Raw genomic sequence first — 19,032 nt, forward strand, 5'->3', positions numbered from 1 at the left:
AAGTTTAGGCACTGGTTATAGGCTTTTTTCCCCCGAATGTCTAGATCTTGTAAAAGTAAAATGGCCAACAAGGTAATTAGGTGCCAAACCATGTGATATCTTATAATACAGACATCCAAACTTAAAAAAATTATCTGGCCTCAATAAGAAGCCAGTATAACTTGCGATAATAAGTATGAGAATGCTTATGTTCTTATGTCCTTATCTAAAAGATACATGTCAACATATTCCCATATATTTGAAACACTGACAGCTTGTATCTCCTTTTCAAATTCCTAGATTATCAGTGCCAGTACAATATGTTCCCTTTTGGCTTTTCTTCAGTCCCAACAGTGTTCATGAAGAGTAAAGCTGCTGTGGCAGCACATTTATGCAAAGAAGGCATGTGTGTGTTGGATAATTTCAGGGAACACAGAGCAATTTCGACTATCTTGAACAGAATAGTTTGAGTCATCACAAAAGTGGATTTTCTCCTATATCAAGCAAATTTGTCCCTGCTTAAACTTTAGAGGTGAAAATTCATACGCAATGGCCCACAGTCTAGTGATCTCAAGTGAGAGCAGGCAATGAGCAGACAATATAAAAAGCCTAGTTCACAAGTTGTCCTTGAGAATCAAGGCATCAACAAGACAAATTATGAAACAGTTGAGACACACAGCAGCCATTGTCCATGTAGAGCCATTAGCCAAAGTGCATAAGGGAGAACTACAATGGTTTCTGAAATCACAATGGAATCAGAATAACCAATTCCTCTTCTTTTACAGGCCAATAACTGAACCTGTCAGGAAAGTTGTTCAATGGAAGAGAGTTTCTTCAGTCTTTTCAGAGAGAAATATTTGTGCACCCTTTGCAACAGAGAAATTCAAGAAGGGGGAGCACTCACTTAGAGAGTAGGCACAAAGGACTTGGACAATAGTAAAAACAAAATACCACATCAATCTGCTTCAGTTCAGAGCTATTAGATATATATACTATTACCTGTTTTTTGAACCCAAGCAACTGTTAGAATTTATAGATTCAAAAGAACAAAGTGTATCTGAAGCTCATGAAGTGTAACCTGACATAAACCGGCTGTAGGATATGCAGCGTATTGCTGTTTTTTTGTTAGTTTTAAATTTCCACAGAACTTATTTTTTCCTGTTGATTTCATCTAAAATTGTGGACTAAATAATGGTTGAATTACTTATATTTTACCTCTTTATTTCTATTCTGTGGAATTATTGATCTTTTTCAAGTTTGCATACTTGATGTAATAAGAAAAATGTTATAAATAAATAATTTTTTTTTTTTTTTAAAGATATATACTTCAAGCCTTGACAAACTTGGTAGCACAGTCCTACACTGGCAGCCAAATAGTAATGGTTTGTAAAATCAAGAAGAAATGGGGACCCTTCATCTATACTGAGAGGTGCTATTGTATGAATATGAGTTATCAGCATGAATCCATTTTTAGTAGCTTCATATCTGTCCAAAGAACAGAGTCAGCTAGCCGACAGGCTTTGTAATTAGACCCTCATGAGCTGTCATTAGACCTCAATGTAGTTCAACTCTGTTCCAGAAATGGGGTACCCTACAAGTAGATGTGTTTGCAACAGTTCTCAAAAATTATCAAGTGTTCTCTGCTCTCATTACCTCAGCCATTGCATAGTACCAGACATGTTTACAACTTCCTGGTCAGAGAGGCTACTTTATGCCTTCCCACCAATTCTGCTCATTTATAGAACCTTCCAGAAGATATGACAGGACTCAGTTCAACCAATGTTAATTGTTTATTTTTAGCTGAGGCAGATACAGGGTTTTTTTCCCTAACCATATGGCTCAAAACCTGCAAGTGATGCTCCTATTATCAGCTGAATCTTCTCATGCAAAGAATGAGCTTTATTATATCTCTATCTTTGATTGCTAGAACTGTCAGATTTCATTTCAAATGCATCACGATAAATCATCTACTTGGCTATCTAAAATGTGTGATATTCTGATGGCATCCAAAAAAAGGCTCCACCAGAAAACCGTATAACTTTAAATGGACCACTAAAAAGGAAGCTAAGGCTGCCAAACTGAACAAAAGAAAAAGCCTCAGGTTTTAGGTGAGCTAATTTATGCCCTACCTACCACCATCCACATCATTGGCATAAAAAGCTTTCGTTCGAATGGCTAGCATCAAAGCTACTTATAAAAGTAAATATCAAGTGCCAAAATAATATTATATCAAGTGCAAAAAGTTGCTATGATGGTAAAATCAAAACACCACTTCCCACGACTGGTGTGTGGTCTATATTCCAATTGACTAGTAACTAAGGAGTCTGCAATTTACATAAGTCAATGTTTCACGGCACTCCCGCCGCATTTTCAGGACTACAGAGACTTCCAATCTTATCACACAGCTTGGGAGCAAAACTAATTTATCCGACAGACCTTTGCAACGTTTTCATTTTTCTTCCAATTCCAAAAGGATATATGATTTAAACAATAAAGAAACTTTTGTCGTCATTAATTTCACATCGTGTATTGTTGTGTTAACAAATAGCAAACTTTCTTCCATTAAGAAAAAATTACTACACATCAACTCAGAGCTACAGCAACAGCAGAAACAATGCTTCAAGGATGGTCTACATGTGGTCTAAGGCTGCCATGTAGTCCTTGAAACATATCTTCACTAAGCATTTCTTTCTTGAAAAAAAACAACAAATTGGGACAGTGCCTTTGGTCAAGCAGAACTGGATGATATAACGTCACCATTTAAGCTTGGCTTGAAGTTTTAAGGAAGATGGCATAGGATGTCCTCTGTGACGCTCAGCTGGGGAGTCACCAACAATGTGACTGTAGCAAGCTTCAGAGTTAATGGAGAAAAGGAAGTTACATATTAGGAACAGATGTCCTCTGTGGACAGCAAGATCCTAGAGCCACACATTCCCAGTCATCTTTATCCAATTTTAGGCCTGCTTCAGAAATAGACTGATGGTAATTTTGCAGTTAGTAGCCTGGAAAATGGCTGTGTGTATTCTTGTGTTATTTGGCACATAGTTATCTATCAATTGTACTAGTGCTTATACTACAAGCAGCATGATTCCTCATGTTAGGAATCTGACAAAAGGAAAGAGAGTTTTGGGGGGTATTTTTTTTTTTTTTTTTTTTTTTATTCTTTTCAAAACTAGTAGACATCGGATCTTGTGTTGAAAAGAAGGGCTGAGGATTGTACAAGTAAATATATACAAGTAAATATAGGGCTTGTTTTATTAAGGTGCGCTAGCGTTTTTAGCGCACACAGGAAATTACCGTGCGCTACGCTTCTAGAACTAACACCAGCTCAATGCTGGCATTAAGGTCTAGCATGCGCGGCAATGTAGCTTTAGCGTGTGTGACTTTTAATCACACACTAACCCCTGCACTAGCCAAAAAACTACCGCCTGCTCAAGAGGAGGTGGTAGCGGCTAGCGTGGCCAGCAGTTTAGCGTGCACTATTATGCGCGTTAAACCGCTAATGCGCCTTCGTAAAAGGAGCCCATAGTGTTTTCATCAATTTTATGAAATTCCATAAGGCAGGTATAATGGTTAAATGAAGTGGGGCTACTTTTGGATTAATTTAGGATACTATATGGGGTGATAAGAGTACTGTTTAGTCTATTAGAATAAATCTTACTTTGTTATGAAGTCATATTTTATGATTTTACGAAACTTTTAAGTAAAGCACTGATTTGATTAATTGTTGTAGATACTATTGTATTTATAGTTATACATTTACATATGCATAAGTAAATATATTGTTTTCATCAATGTTTGAAATTCTAGAAGGCATGTATTTTAATGTATTATCTTTATCTCTTTATTTATTTTTTGGATATAAAATAAATTGGAGTAAATTGGAAGTTCTTCCACTAAATGTATACTGTCCAAAAGGATTATTTTATTCCCTTTTCTTTGGAAAGAAGAGGGAATAAAATATTTGTGCATTTGGATTCAAAAAAACACTAGAAGACACGATGAGAATAAATGAAAAATCTTTATTGCTAAAGGTCTCAGAAATGTGTGAGCAATGAAACCCACTACATCTGTCTTGGTGGGGGAGAGTACAAATGGTTAAGATGATGATTTTGCCTGTGGTTTGCTGCCAAATGGGCATGTTACCAGTGTTTTTTCAGTGGTCGTTTTATAAGAAATTAAATAGTATTCTCACCAAATTTGTTGGGCTGGGTAAAACTGCTCATATTGCTTTAGTATCTTTACAAAAACCAATTGTGGCGGATGGGATAAATTTTCCCAATTTTTATAGGTACCATCACGCCTATATATTGTGTCAGGGTATGTATTGGATCCTTCCTGAGCTCATGGAACATCTCCCTGATTGGCTTTACTTAAAATGGCAACTCATGTCTCCAATGCGATTGTGTCATGTTTTTTTTTTTTTTTTTTTTTTTTATTTATATTTTCAATTTACAATTCAAGTATCACTTGTACAGAAAAATAAAGATAAGCCAATAAAGTACTAATATAAACATTTCTACTCCCAGACTTTTTACAAGAAAAATCATTATAGCTTAACTTCAACTCTAGTCCACTATATGGATCCAAGGCATGGAAAGCGGATGATTAAAGTAATTTAAACAAACTAAGTTGTTATATAAAAGAAAATAGGCCCTTTAGGCAGAGACAGGTCAACAAAAATCAATTATCCTCTTATTCCCCCTTAAACCTGAGGTGCTGTAGACAAAAATGTTGTCAACTGGCTTGGATCAAAGAAAACATATTTTTTCATACTATATTGTATAACACATTTACAAGGGTGTCGAAGATAAAAAGTCACCCCCAAAGCTATAACCCCTGGTTTTAAGAGAAGAAATTCACGTCTCCTTTTTTGTGTTTCTCGAGCCAGATCTGGAAAAATCAATATTTTAAGTCCCATAAATTTCTTAAGTCTATTTTTGAAGAAAAGCCTAAGCAACCAGTTTTTATCTGGTGCTAAGGCTACTGTAATCAACAGTGTCGCTGGAGAAACCATTTCTATATCAGAACGCTCCAATATTGCTGTAACATCTAACGGTTGTTGGTCCTTTTCTTGTAAACGCTGCTGTTCCTCTCTTTTAATAGGTAGATAATAAGCCTGCGTAAGAGGTGGCAACATATCTTCAGAAATTTCCAATATTTCCATCATGTATCGTTTCACTATGTCTCTCGGTGATATTGTTGCAATCCTCGGAAAGTTAATTAATCTGAGGTTATTATTTCTAGAAGAATTTTCTAAGGATTCCAGCTTCCTTCTCAAATTAGTATTATCTTTTATTCGATTGTGTCATGTTTTAAGTATCAAGTTACCCAGATATGTTAAGGACAATAGTATTTTATCTGACACCTGGAAAACTTTGAATTTTATTAACAACTTAACAGATGTTCTAGTAGAGAAGTCTATGTGTCAATCCTTATGGCTAAACTCAAATTGGCGAGTCTGGGATCTTCTGGAAGCATTGGATGCAGGTAGGAATACGTTCACTAGATGATGTTTTATCAGATGGGAAAATGCTTGATTTTTCACGACTGCAACAATCATTTGGCATAGCAAAGTCTCAAGTTTATAAATGGTTGCAGTTAAAGCAAGCCATTCAGAAGGGGTTCACTGATTGGCAAAATCTAAAAAATCAGTAAAGCTTGCCGGTCCTGTGCTTTCAGAGAGAAGGCTTCCAGATCAGCTGCAGGAGGCGCTTAGGAGCCTCTACCCTTGGCTTTGAGTGAACACTGCAGCAATTCAGAGGAGGAAGCCGGCAAGAAGGTAAACACTTACGGCACAGAAAGGAGGGAGAAGGACGTGTTGGGACTTGAGAGAGAGGGAGCACAAACAGGACAAATGATGGAAGGAAGGAGGGGCATGAACTTAGGACTACGAATGAAGGGAAAGAGGGAGGAGCGCATGAGCCATAAGATGGAAGAATGGAGGGAGTGAGGGAAAGAGATGCTGAGGTGAGGGAGAGAATAGAATGGAAGAATTGGGTGTCTGACTAGGGAAAGAGATGGTGCACATGGGAAGATGAAAAAAGAGGAGAACTGTTGGGCAGAGAGAGAAGGGAGGGAGAGAGAGAGAGAGAGAGAGAATTATTGGACATGGTGGTGGGAGAGAAGTGAGGTAGAGATGCATGGGCACGGAGAGAAGGGGGAGAACGTACTGGCAGTGGCGTACCAAGGGGGGGGCGGGAGGGGCGGTCCGCCCCGGGTACCAAGCCCTGAGGGGGTGCTCCCGGTCCGGTCCAGTTCCCCCCCCCCTGCGCCGGGTGTCGCGTCTGGAAACAGCCTGCAGCAAGATCGCGATGCCAGAGATCTTTGCCTGCTTCGACTGTTTCCTCCGCCACGGTCCTGCCCCTCCTCTGATGTCAGAGGAGGGGCGGGACCGCGGCGGAGGAAACATCCGAAGCAGGCAAAGATCTCTGGCATCGCGCGATCTTGTTGCAGGCTGTTTCCCCAGGGCAGTAGCGTACCAAGGGGGGCGAGGGGGAGGTCCATCCCGGGTGCCGCCTTAGGGGGGGGGTGCACAGCTGGCCCGGTCCCTATCGCGCTCCTACCCTCCCAGCGAAAGCAGCATCGGCGCCATTATCGAAAAAGGTAATGGCGCCAGGCCTTGGAGCACCAAGGCAGACCGCTTCTCCCCCCTCCCAGCCGAAACCCCGCTGAACATCCTATCTCTCCTCCCCCAAGTGAACCTTTCCGACCCTCCCAGCGAAAGCAGCAAACCTCCCTCCAGTAGCGTCGGCTTTATCCTCCCTCTGCCGCATCACTGATGACGTCATCAGTAACGCGGCAGAGGGAGGAGAAAGCCGCGAAGGAGGTTTGCTGCTCTCGCTGGGAAGGTCGGAAAGGTTCACGGAGGGGGGGGGGAGATAGGAGGGTCAGCGGGGGTTCGGCTGGGAGGGGGGAGAAGCGGACTGCCTCGGTGCTCCATTACCTTCTTCGGGCAGCAGCAGCGTTTACAATTCGCTGCTGTTGCCGGCTTCAGGCCTTGTTCTCTGCCTGGTCCTGCCTACTTCCAGTTTTCATGAAGACAGGACCCGACAGAGAGGAAGGCCTGAAGCGGGCAACAGCAGTGAATTGTGAATGCTGCTGCTGCCCGATGAAGTTCAGGACATCAGGACATCGGGGAAGGAGCAGGAAGAAATCGGCTGCTGGCTTTGTGCGGGCTAGGGGGAGAGAGAAAGAAAGGAAAAAATAAAGAGGGGGGGGCCAGGGGGAGAGAGAAAGAAAGGCAGAAAGAAAGAGGGGGACCAAGGGGAGAGAAAGAAAGGCAGAAATAAAGAGGGGGTCAAGAGGGAGAGAAAGAAAGGCAGAAAGAAAGAGGAGGGCCAGGGGGAGAGAGAAAGAAAGGCAGAAAGAAAGAGGGGGACCAAGGGGAGAGAAAGAAAGGCAGAAATAAAGAGGGGGGCCAGGAGGAGAGAGAAAGAAAGGCAGAAATAAAGAGGGGAGCCAGGGGGAGAGAGAAAGAAGAAGGACCAGAAGAAGGACCAGAGACTCATGAAATCACCAGACAAAAAAGTAGGAAAAATGATTTTATTTTCAACTTAGTGATCAAAATGTGTCCGTTTTGAAAATTTATATCTGCTGTCTATATTTTGCACTATGGCCCCCTTTTACTAAACCGCAATAGAGTTTTTTAGCGCAGGGAGCCTATGAGCGTCGAGAGCAGCGTGGGGCATTCAGCGCAGCTCCCTACGCTAAAAACCGCTATTGCAGTTTAGTAAAAAGGGAGGGGGAATATTTGTCTATTTTTGTATAGTTGTTACTGAGGTGACATTGCATAAAGTCATCTGCCTTGACCTCTTTGAAAACCCGCGGAATATAAATGATAATTAACATTTTCTCTGCGTACAGCGTGCTTTGTGTTTTTAAAATTTTATTGTTGGTAGATCATTTTGACTTGGCCACAAAGGTAAGGGGGAGGGAGGGAGGGGAACTGCTGAAAGACATCTAGTAATCCTTGTAGGCTTGACTGCAGGGAATTATTTTTGTAAAATCATGTTTTGTTATGTGACTGGCATTATCTAGACTTTAATTTCTATGAATAGAATGAAAATGATATAAAATTACTTGCTTGTTTTTATGTGCGTGCGCTGAAGGAAAGTGGAGAGAGAGTGGGCTGAGGATGCTGAAGGGAAATGGGGAAGAGAGTGGGGAGAAGACGCTGATTTATAAATTGACAATTGTACAGAATATTGTTTCTTTTTATACTTTAATATAAACAATTCAAGGCTTGTGTGGATGGAATCAGGTGGTTTGCGGGGATGGGGACCGAGCTTACGGGGATTAGTCCAATAAAATGGTATTTTTTTATTTCTCATTATTTGTTTTATTTTTATTTGTTAATTTATAAAGTGGTGATTGTTATGTATCAGGTTTTTCAAATTTACATCTACTGTCTTTATATTTTGCACTGTATTAGAGGACATGTGTTACTGTTTTTTGTGGTGTTGCATTGTATCCAGGGTCTGGTTTCTTGGCGGATCAGTTTAACTTTTGTCTACATATTTCTATTTTTAGTTTGTGATTATTCCATTTTGGGCGAGGGTGTATCTCTGTTCTGTGTGTTCTGAAAAAGACATAGTTTTCAGTTGGCATTGACTACAGGACCAATTGACTGTGCGGGATCTGGCTTGTTTAGTTTTACAATGTATGTGTTGGTGTTCTAGTGCTCACTGCAATGTTTAAGATGCAGCCTTTTCCTAGGTACACTCTTGTGGTGCGATATGTAGATTGGTACTAAAAATCATATTTTTCATATAGATGGGGGGGGGTGTCAAAAAATGATGGGCCCCGGGTGCCACATACCCTAGGTACGCCACTGCGTACTGGACTGAGGAAGCCTCCTGGACTTTTTTTTTAAGTACAGAGGGGGAGAATATTAAAAGAAGTACTAGATTGGGGGTGGGGGTGGGGGTTGGGGAAATTATGGGGCCAGAAACAGAGGACAGAGAGAGATGGTGGGCAATGGTCTGAAGAGAGAGAAGTTGGACCTGGGGTGGTGTGGAGGAAGAGGGAAAGAGATACTTGAAGGGAGAACTGTTGGGAAGAGAAAGGGAGAAATAGTGGACCTGGGGAAGGGAGGCAGGCATGCAGGGGGAAAGATGGTATGGGGCAGTTGGGAAGAGAAAGGGAGAGAAGTTGGATCTGGGGATGGAAGGGAGTGAGGGAGAAATGTTAGGCCTGTGGATAGAAGACAAAGAGATGCAGCATCTCTCTTTTTTCCCCTCCATTTCATTGTTCAGCATCAAGAGGGGAGGGAAGAAGAAAAACAGAAAAGAGAGGGAGCAAAATGTTCGACCATGGGGATAGAGGAGCAGAGATGGACCCATGGGAGGGCAGGAGGGAAGAGAGCTGGGATAAGAAGATGCTAGGAGATGGAAAGAAAGGGGCAGGGAGTTTTAGACTGACCAGAGGATAGAGGGAGGGGTGAGCCATGTGGATGAGGTCAAAAGGCAAATGACAAGATGAGTGAGAGAGAAGTGAGTACAGTGGTAGAAATGTGGTAATGGGGAGTAGATAGCAGGAAATAGGAGGTTGGGAAAGGAGTGAGATGAGAAATGGGAGAGCTAGGGACTGAGAGAAGATGGAGAATTGAGAGGTAGTTGAACATTTAAAAAGAAGACGGGTGAGAAAGGAGGCAAAATTTGAGTGGACAGAGGCAAAAAAGAAAAGAAAAAGGTTAAGAAAGCTGAAAGGGAAAAATTATTATGTTGGAGACAGACATAAGAAGGAAATGGAACGAGAGAAGAGGAGAAAAAAATGGACAGCAGACACTGAAAAGAGAATTAGTTGAAGATAGACAAAAAGCAGAAAGAGATGCTGGGACCAAGATGATGGAAAAACAAAACATCCAGACAACAGGGTAGAAAAAAATGGTTTTATTTTGAATTTATTAACTGGAATATGTTAGCTTTGGGATATGTGCATCACAATTATTTTTGTATTCAGTGGCATAGTCATATACTACTGATTTGAGGGAAGGACTGGATCCCAAAATTAGTGGATGGGTACCAAAGTTTCTCCCTACCTGACTGCAATTTATAAATACTTGAGCTAGTGGGGGATTCCCAAGCTCTGCTAAATGAAGACATCTTCCTCCAACTCAAAATCTCCAAGCTTTGCAGTCAATGGCAATATCCTCAAGCTGCCACTGCTTTCTTGAATGCATGAAAGCCGAGGAGGGCAGGGAGGAGGGAAGGCAGCAGCTCTGCAATATTACTGCCAACTGTAGAACTTGGGAAGTTGGAAGGGGAGAAGGTGACCATCAGTTGGTGAGGATTGGGGATCCCTACTAGCTACAGTAGGGGAGATGTTCATTTTGAGGGAGCCTAAGCTCAAAGTGGGAGGCCCAAAAAAGCAGTAATATTTACCCTGACTGAACGATCATCCACGTGCGCTGTTGACAGCTGATTCAGCATCCCTGCTCTGATGAGGCTCACCTCTGAAGAGGTTCACCATAGCTGTAATAGAAGTGAATGAGAGAACTAGGAGCGCGCATCCCTGCTCATCAGAGTGGGGATGCGGAAGGCTGTGTCTGCTCCCACTGTCAGTGGTGCACGTGGAGGATCACTCAGTCAGGTTAAGTATTACTGCTTTTTTGGGTTCCTCTTTAAGGTGTCCCTTTAATGAAGGTTTATTATTAGATACGTACATCTATATTAGTGATTGCAAATTTGGGACCTGCTCAACCTTTTTTTTGCTCAACAGCTAGTGTTAGTGTTTGTGCGGCCCCTGAAAATTTTTTTTCGGCCAATGCGGCCCAGGGAAGCCAAAAGGTTGGACACCCCTGGCCTAGATATTGCTTCAGAATTTTATTTAACAATGCACTTCTCCCTCCGTATTCGCGGTTTCAGCCATTGCAATTTCAATTATTCATGATTTCTTGCAGGCTGACTCTTCCCCCCAAATTACATCATCCATGAGCACAGTACAGTACGGTACCAATAAAATTTTTCCAAGCACTTGATTCAGAGAAAATCACTGCTTACCAGCTTTCGCAGAGCACCAGGTTTCAAGGCGCATTTTGAATTCTGCACGCTCACCTCCCACTTAACTCCCCAACTCCCTTCACAGGTTGTTTCCGTCCCTGGCGACATAACAGCGGTTTCCTAGGCAACGAACTGCTCCCGCACACAACGGTGGTTTGCGTATGATGTCAGATCTAGGTTTCAGTGGCCTGCCCAGGGTGCCTGTAATGGTTACCGGCATGGCAAAAGGCGGGGTGCCGGGGAGGTGGTGGTGAAGGTGTTGGGAGACCGAGGTGAAACAATGAGGCTGACGGAGGACGTGATGGATAGGCAGAGGAGCAGAGGTAAGGCAGCCGCAAAGATCATTTCAGCCTGAGGCTCTGCGCCGGGAGAAAGGCAGCGGCTGCTACTTATTCTCCTCACTGCCGTGAGGAGACTGGGTTTAGCCCGTGCGATACATGGTGCAGATAAGCAAACCTTCGTCTCGCAAGGGTTAACCCCATTTTGTGTACCGCTTTTCTGCTCAGTGCCTGAGTCTTTCCGCCCTCTAGAGCCTGCTAGCATAAAATATATATACGTTGCTGTTATTCATGGTTTTTTCATATTCTCGGGTTAGTTAATCCCCAATCATCATGAATATGGAGGTATGGGAAAGCTCAGGGATATTTCCCCTTGAACAAAACTAGTAGTAATTTACTGACTAGCCTGAAGGGGAGCCAGAGAGAGCCTTGGCCCATTCCAGCAGTATCTAGGCATGGGCGGGGCTTCTCTAGAGATAAAAAGGAGTTTCTTTCTGAGCAGAGGAGAAGGGGAGGAGACAGCAAACAGACCAGTTTCTGGAGAGAGACACACAGGAGCCTGAGAACTTGCCTGATGGTGGAGCCCAGCTGAATCCTAGTGAGGATTGGGAAATGCTTTAGCTGGAGGAGGATTTCCACAGGCCAGAACTGGAGCTGATTAATACTTCAGAAGGTATGGCAATAGAAGAGGAGTTCATTTCTGAGAATGAGATTCCAGGACGAATGGAGGTCTGCTAACAATGGTTAGTCTAGTCCAGCTGTCTAAAGTAGACTACATGTTTTTCTGTGTGAAGTTTAAACCAGGAAGTAAACTGTTCTGGATCAACTGGAGGTGAGAAGGTTCCTTTTTGAACTGTGTTTTTCAGCAACCATAGGGCTGTGGTGATTAAGGGAATCAAGGATTGATTGAACTGTGCAAGAAGCCTTTTCTTTTTGCTGCAAAAGTGTTTGTTGTTTATTTTGTCTCTCCTTTTTGAGAACTTGAAGGAACAATGAAATAAGCTTATGGGACATTACTGTGTACTAATTTTGGATTATTTGTTTTCTTTTTCCATCAGAAGCAACTGCAAACTAGTTTTCTTTATCTATCTGAGAGTTTGGGGAAAAGCCTTGAAACAGCTGTGGATTTATTCAAGCCAAGGTGTGGCAACTCTCATGCTGTGAAAAGCCTGTGGAACCCAGAGTACTGCAGTGGTGTGCTTAAAACATTTTGTTTTGTTGAAAGTTTGCATTTACCTGTTGCTTATTGTTTTGCTTTTGTATTTTGTCTTTTCTGGTGCATTATTTTTTCTGGAAAATATTTTGCCCCGTCTTGAAAGACCTAGACAATAAATCATTATTTTTGCATTCAAGCCATTTTGACTCAAGTTGTGCTCTGTCCTGTGTGCTGGGTGTCAATTCTTGTTCAGTGCTGTGGTTTTTTTCTGAGCCAAGGACCCCCTGTAGGGCTATCCCATATTGGAAGAACGCCTTGGAGAAGTTTATTCCGCTTAGCAGAGTGAGACGCAACTGTTTAGCAGACCCTGGTCGACAAAGGACATTATAACATTTTCATCTTTGTTTTCCATTCCTTTCCTGATAATTCCTAACATTTTATTGTTTTTTTTTATCAACCGCCGCACATTGAGCTGAGGGTTTCAACGTATCCCCAACAATGACACCGAGATCCTATTCCTGGGCAGTGACTCCTAACACAGAATCCAGCATCATATAGCTATAGCTCGGGTTCCTCTTTCCCACATGCATTACTTTGCACTTGCTCACATTAAACATCATCTGCCATTTTGACATGCAGTCTTTCAGTCTCAGAAGGTCCTCTTGCAATTTAACAACTTTGAACAACTATGTGTCATCAGCAAATTTAATTATCTCACTCAGGAAGATTAGTATCCAACATGTTTCATCTGAAGCTTTTTCAAGGATACTCCCTAGAGCCGTCTCTGTCATCCAACTTAGTGACAAATGCTAGATCAGAAACATTTTCTAAAAAATGAAATTAAAGCAAAAGAATATAAATAACAGCCTTCTTTTCCTTCTGCTTTCAGATATTTCTATTACTTTCAGCCTGTCTGGTACTATAAAACATTGTCTTCAAGTCGGATACTCTGTGGAGTATCCTTGAAAAAGCTTTGGGTGAAACATGTTGGACGCTATTCTCCCCGAAAGTTGAAAAAACTGGAACTCCTGAAGTGTGTGGTGCAGTGGTTGGATCTACAACCTCAGCACCCTGGGGTTGTGGGTTCAAACCCCGCACTGCTCCTTGTGACCCTGGGCAAGTCACTTAATCCTCCATAGCCCCAGGCACGTTAGATAGATTGTGAGCCCACCGGGACAGAGAGGGAAAATGCTTGAGTACCTGATTGTAAAAACCGCTTAGATAACCTTGATAGGCGGTATATAAAATCCTAATAAAATTGAAACTTACAGTATGTAAAGATTCTTATAAAGATTAATTTTCAAGCTGTGAATCCCACTATATATAAATTTATTAGAGTATTGCAAAAACTCAAATACTGTATAGAAGTTAAAGGGCCCGTGAAGAGATGGCACAAAGCGTACGGCTATGAAAATCTTTGAACGGTATGTGGTGCCGCTGAGGTTCTGATAAAAATATTTATGAGATCTCTTGGTATGATGGTTTTGGGACTTGGGATTCATTGTGTATAGGAGTTCTTTTTTACCCAGAGGGTGGTAGACGCATGGAACGCTCTTCCAGAGGTTGTGATAGGCCAGACCACAGTACAGGGGTTCAAGGAAGGTTTGGATAGGTTCCTAAAGGATAAAGGGATTGAGGGGTACAGATAGAAGCAGACGTAGGATATAAAAATGGTCAAATCACTTCATAGGTCAAAGGACCTGGTGGGCCACCGCGGGAGCGAACCGCTGGGCAGGATGGATCTCTGGTCTGACCCAGTGGAGGCAACTTCTTATGTTCTTAATACTATAGAAAATACTGGCCAGTGGAAGACGTAAATTTTTAAATTACATTGTATTGACTTCAAACGGTGCAGTCAGTTATGGTGCTGATTAATACCAATTAAAGCAATTGAGTGGAGTGCCTACTGGTACCTAACTTATGGCACCGTTTAGAGAATTTGGGTCTAACTGCCTACATAATGGGTGATATAATAAGTGCTCACACTTTAATATGTTTTAATAGCCACACACTAATGACAAAATTAACGCAAGCTATTAAAAAAAAAAAAGGATATTTGAACATTTTACCCTAGTAGCACATAGGAAAGACTCACATAATAATAGTAATAATAATTTTATTTTTTATATACCACCTAACCAAAAATGGTTCTAGATGGTTTACAACAAATAATAACTAGTCATACAGTGAAGAGTACAATTTAAAAAGGAAAATACAATTCTAAGCAATGTACAATAAGTAGGAACTGATCCTACAGTGGAGAATATGATTAAAATAAAAGTACAATTTAAAAGAATGATTCTGAACGGTTTACAGCAAATAAGAACCGATCGTACAGTAAAAATGCAATTTAAAAGAAGCATGGAATTTTTAAAAGAGAAAACCAGTTTGGATACAAATTTTTCAAAGGCCACGTTTAACAATTGTTTAGTAAAAGGGTCCCAGAGTCTTATTTCCAGTACTTAATAGGCAAATTAGATGAGTAGATAGCCTGACCAGCTGTAATTCTTTTGAGGATCTCATAGTATGTTTAGGGTGCTATTCAGATACCAAATTATAGGGGGGAATTTATCAAGCAGCATTAGGGGTTTAAGTCACAGTAAATTGCCCATACCATGACTTAAACAGCCTTAATACTGTAGGGCCAAATATAGTGTGGCAATATTTAAGTCGTCACCCTAACACGACTTGCGGTGATATTGTGCAAGTAGAGTTAGGGCCCCCCCCAAAAGGTAAAATAACCCCTAGCTGTAAGACTAATTTTCTACCTGAAAAAAATACGACTTGGTCTCAGCCTTCATCAAGCAACTGCACTGGCTGCCCATCCCATTGCGAATAAAATTCAAAATATCATGCGTCATTCATCACATACTCCATGGAAATTCAGCAGCTCCACTTATCCAACTTTTCTCAATGGCATGGTCTGCCTCTCGCAGAACCCTCAACAAGATACAACTGAATCTCCCAACTACAAATAAATCTCCAGTACAGACATATTTTTCACTCCATGCTAACCTTCCTAGGAGTGAAATCTTGGAACGACCTCATAGAAACAACCAGAATGGAAACTAGCTACACCGTATTCCGGAAGAAACTGAAAACCCTTCTCTTTGATACTTGAACTTTACATGAATCTCTCAGTACATCCTTCTTGTTAGTCAGTCTCATTCCCTCAGTCTCATGGTCTAAGTCACAAGAACCCACCTAAACTCACCAGATAAGTACTGCAAACACATAACACAGACCCCCACACACTACCCCAGTGATCACCAACCTCCCCACCCCCATAAAAATTTTATTCACAACTTTAAATTTCAGCCTCCAGACCATCATCACCTGGCCGCCTGGCATAGAAAAGCCTAGTCGTCCAGCCCAGAGGCAGCTTAAGTCATCTTGAAGGTGGGTTTGGGACCCATAGAGAAGAGGACCCATGCCCATAAACCCCTATAATCACTGCATTGATACTGAAACATGTGCACTGCCCTATACACCCCCAAAACCCTTTTTGACTGGCATATAATTGGCTTTTGCAGGGGGATTCTGGAGGGGTTTGGGGGGCTCATAGTCACTATAAGGGAGCTGTAGTGAGGAGAAGCCATGGCACCCTTTTTGTGAAGTTCTCAGTGGTGCCCTGTAAGGTACCCCACTATTTAGGTGGCATGTCTGGGTGTTCAGTCCATCACTTTGCAGACCCCTCCCACGTCCAACAGGGCTTGTTCTAGGCGTTTGGACTTGGACGGAATGTTGGACGGAAATGTGGTATAAAGATAGACGATTTAGCGGCTTGGACTATCAGATCGGCAGGACGTATAATTAGACGATTTTCAAAAGTAAAAAAAAAGTTGGACGTATCTTTCGAAAATGTGTCTTAGGCTCTTTTTAACTTTGGACGACTTGCGATATGGACGTAAACGGACTTAGACGTCCCTTTTAATTATGCCCCTCCACGTTTCAATGATTAGTAAAAGAGGGCCTTAAATGGCAAAAGCTATTTAAAAACATTTTTAAAAATAATTTTAAAACAAAAATGTAGGTACCTAGATCGCATTTACAAGGGCACCTTGGAATGCCTAAGGTCGAAGCAGGCATGGCTAACACCGGAAACAACCTTAGGCGCCTCTTTAGATGTGATTCACATCAGACATAGGTGCCAGAAATGTAAGCCTTGAAAACCCTGGCCTACATTTTCAGCACCTAGGTTTGAGGTAACCGCAGTTCTATAAACAACACCGCTGCGTGACTGACACGCAATCAGCAGCCATTTTTAGGTGGCCACTGATACCGGTGCCATTTGTAGTATCCAGCCCTATGTATATAGTCTCCCTCTTTTACTAAGGCGCGCTAACCGATTTAGCACATGCCAGATATTAGCACGTGATAAATGCTAACGCGTCCATAGAATATAATGGGAAAGTTAGCATTTAGCGCGCACTAAATCGGCTAGCGCACCTTAGTAAAAGGACCCCAGTAGTATGAGCTATACTCTACGCTATATGTGAAATACTGGTATTCTGTATGAAAAACTATTAACCAGTGTTCTCCCAGGTGCAATATTTTCAAAATGCAACATTTTGCCATGAAGACCAGAAATAACAAATGATGCCCATTTATTTTAAATGACATTTGAGCAGACAAAGTCAGTGACATAATTAAGAAATTTATGCTTCTTGTCCCATGATTAATTTAGCAGAGCCCATTAATGTTTTCATTGGAAAGTTGTTTATTGTCCACAATGTCGCAATAAAATTTATGCATTATAAATACAAATATATTTTATTCATAGCAAATTCTTGTAACTTCAATTATGCAATGAGAATTTTTAATTCATTATTTCTTTCATTTCATATCCATCATTAATTCATGCTCAGCAGTTCAGCCGATTAAGTGTTTTGATGCTTCTAGCAGATATGCTCGAAGATGGAAAAATTATTTGTAGTCCTTTGGATGTTTATGATAATGCCAAGCCATTCTTTAATGTTATCCCCGCATGCATGAATCTTGCAAATATAATTTAAAGGAATAGCAATAATTTGATTTTTATGAAGAACTGTAAATGCTAAAATAGGGAATGTTGGTTGACTTCAGCCAATGAGCCTAAGCGAGTGATAAAGAAAAGCAAGGTGAAGTAGAGTAAAATTCATAGTGCTATGTCCATACTGAGGCAATATCCAATGGTGAATTTCCACAAGAAAGCCCAAAGAAAGTGCACTACTGCACCTTGTTTCGATGGTGTAATCTTGCAATGTGCCGTCCATGTTTCTGACCTCATGACTGCTACACAAGTAAAGGCTGAGTGCTGCATTATGCATGGGTAAACTAGCCCATAGGCAGTATACGAGTACATATGTTGCATTTTGCTTGCTCTATTCCGGTTATTGTGCAATTTAACAATTGCCTTTAATTTTTGATTTACCCTTGTACATAAATATGAGTCCCTCACAGATACCACCTAAGTGTAAGCTCCTCTGTCAAATATGGACTATGCAAGATATGCAGGTATTTGCAGTTATAATCAAGCTGAAATCCTCTCTGTTCCAAGTCTGATTTGACCTACTGCATCAGATACTAGAGAATGACATGGTGACAAAATTCATCACCGTTCCCGTCCCCGCGGATAACCGTGGGAAACCATCTTCATGTCATTCTTTAAGGAGAGAGGGAAGAATCAGAGTATGAATGGCCACAATCACTGACCTGCAAGCTTTGCTCTGAAGAATGCTAGTGTAGAAGGACTGAGATTGAGATAGACACTACAGAATGACAGTCTCTTGTATCCAGAGCAAATATTGTGATGTCATAATGCCTCATTCCACCAGTGCCTAAGAGCCAATCACATCAGTGATGTCACAATGGCTTCATTATCCTTGGTTCATATAAGAATGAGAGTATGAATGGCCACAACCACTGACCCGCAAGCTTTGCTTTGAAGAATGCTGGTGTAGAAGGACCGAGATTGAAACAGACACTAGAAAATGACATGGGATTATTTCCCGTGGTTATCTGCGGGGACGGGAACGGTGATGAATTTTGTTACCGTGTCATTCTCTAATATACACCCATGTAAAGCTTCTCTTTAAAAAAATTCAAGAGCATTTATGTTTAAGTGATAAAAACATATGCAGAGAAGAAGAAATCCCTCATGGGTATAAACAGATAAACAAACAAGTGAAATGCTAATAACGTCCAACACGTCCTTTCAATTCAATGTTTTCAAATGTGGTGCAACAGAAGGATGATTCAATATGGGTTTCGTTTCAGCAAATGCTGCCTGTGTCAGGAGGCTACTCCGCTAAACTGCTCAATCTTCTAAAGCAGAAATGAAAAAGCACCATCAAAATCCACTCCACATGTGGTAAAGCAAACAGGATACTAGGAATTGTTAAAAGCGGGTTAATACCCTGGGTTCGCTGGGCTAAAAAGTAAAAAAAAAAAAAAGTTGCAGCTTGGACGGGCATGTGCAGACCATCTACAGATGGTCTGCGCATGCATCGGGATCGCACACCAGCAATCCGTGCCGGCAGATAGGGGCGTTCCTCCGATTGCCCCCATCTGAATATTGGAGTTTGGAGAATCCATCGGACCTGCCCGGATCAGACACGGATCGGTGCCGATCAGG

At 41.5% G+C, this 19,032-nt stretch overlaps 1 long non-coding RNA gene across 1 annotated transcript; it reads left to right on the forward strand.

Moving 5' to 3' along the window:
* Nucleotides 1-11,776: 11,776 nt before the first annotated feature.
* On the forward strand, nucleotides 11,777-12,612 carry LOC117369182. The gene is made up of 2 exons (XR_004541093.1): nucleotides 11,777-11,933; nucleotides 12,319-12,612. It is a non-coding gene; the product is annotated as an uncharacterized LOC117369182 (long non-coding RNA).
* The last annotated feature ends 6,420 nt before the right edge of the window (nucleotides 12,613-19,032 follow it).

This window comes from Geotrypetes seraphini, chromosome 11 (assembly GCF_902459505.1).
Source record: "Geotrypetes seraphini chromosome 11, aGeoSer1.1, whole genome shotgun sequence".
NCBI classification, from domain to species: domain Eukaryota; kingdom Metazoa; phylum Chordata; class Amphibia; order Gymnophiona; family Dermophiidae; genus Geotrypetes; species Geotrypetes seraphini.